This window comes from Colobus angolensis, unplaced genomic scaffold (assembly GCF_000951035.1).
Source record: "Colobus angolensis palliatus isolate OR3802 unplaced genomic scaffold, Cang.pa_1.0 Scaffold39, whole genome shotgun sequence".
NCBI classification, from domain to species: Eukaryota; Metazoa; Chordata; class Mammalia; order Primates; family Cercopithecidae; genus Colobus; species Colobus angolensis.
Genome location: NW_012117265.1, coordinates 4,343,612 through 4,345,400, shown reverse-complemented (window position 1 = coordinate 4,345,400; position 1,789 = coordinate 4,343,612).

The window sequence follows — 1,789 nt, the reverse complement described above, 5'->3', positions numbered from 1 at the left end:
ATTTTTTGTATTTTTAGTAGAGACGGGGTTTCACCATGTTGGCCAGGCTGGTCTCGAACTCCTGACCTCAGGTGATTCACCCGCCTTGGCCTCCCAAAGTGCTGGGATTACAGGCATGAGCCACTACACTTGGCCAGATTGCTTTTTGAAGGGAGTAATTTATACTTAGGTGGGGAAGGAGTCCCTGGGATTTAGAAGACAGAATGAGAGCTGAAAATAATGAAATCTAGTTATAAATTATAAGAAAACAGGGGAAGTGAATATATCAAGGAAAGGGTCACCGATTAGTTTGGAATCTCACTTATAGAAATTCCGCTGAATTGTCTCTTACCTCACGGTTGTCCTCCAGATAGGACAGGAGAAAAAATTAAAAAATAAAAAACTGTTCAATTTCTCACAGCATGTATTGGGAGCACTTCAGATTACCTTGAAGACATCCTGAGGAATTCTCCATTTTTTTCCTCAGAGAATTGAAAGATGAAGATGGAAGATCTGTCCCCAAGCAGGGCAGATGAACCAGATAAGGCAACGCGCTCTTGGGCAAGAGGGATCATCTCGGAAATAAGACTCAGGTGTGATGTTTCGTGACATGAGCAAGGCTGTTGAGCGGAGTGGTCACCAGTAGACTATCTGCAGTCTCTGTGGTCCCTAGGAGCTCAATTTTCAAAGTTGCTCTTTAGCTAATGTGTACAGTACTGTCATTTCTTCCCCTAAGGCAGCTCAGATCCTTAATGAGCACAGATCAGATGTAAGCACAAAGGGGGAATTCCTGGATGGCTGACTTCCTGACCCCAAGAGACAAGCCCTATGTCATTTCTTTTCCTACCACATTTCCTCTTATCCTGAGGGTATCTCATTCTTGGGTCCTAGGATCTGACCTCAAGGGAGCTAGTGGAATCCTCCTTACACAGAATCCCAGCTTTCTCTGAGTCAGAAATTGTTTTTTTTTTTTTTTTCAAATCGAGTCTCGCTCTGCACCCTGGCTGGAGTGCAGTGGTGCGATCTCAGCTCACTGCAACCTCTGCCTCCCAGGTTCAAGTGATTGTCTTGCCCAGCCTCCCAAGTAGAGTAGCTGGGATTACAGGCACACACAATACCTGGCTAATTTTTATAATTTTAGTAGACATGAGGTTTCACCACGTTGGCCAGGCTGGTCTCAAACTCCTGACTTCAAGTGATCTGCCCACCTCGGCTTCCCAAAGTGCTGGGACTATAGGCGTGAGCCACCACGCCCAGCCTCAGCTATTTCTTTATAGCAACACAATAACAGCCTAGTACACTAAGTTTCTGGAAAAGAAATGGCAACGTAATGTTGGCAAAATGCAGATAAAGCCCAAACCGACTCTGAAACAAATGAAGACCAAAACCTGAAGTTGATACAGTATGAAACGGTGGGGTGATGGGGACAAAAAAGTGGGGCCTGTGTGGGGCTTTAAATATTGGCCCTAAACTTGGGAAGACAAGGGGAAAAAATGCATGTGTTCATGATCAAAGGAATGATACTTACATCGTTTGGTATTTTATGTAGTTTACTAAGGAATAATTCTATCACGATTGGAAATTACGTTGACAGGCAAAAGCTATTACATATGAAAAATGAGACAGAATTAGACAGTGGCTTCCAATGTAACTAATTAAGGAGAACAGGTCTTTTTTTTTTTTTTTTTTTTTTGAGACGGAGTCTCACTCTGTCACCCAGGCTGGAGTGCAGTGGTGCGATCTCAGCTCACTGCAAGCTCCGCCTCCCGGGTTCACGCCATTCTCCTGCCTCAGCCTCCCGAGTAGCTGG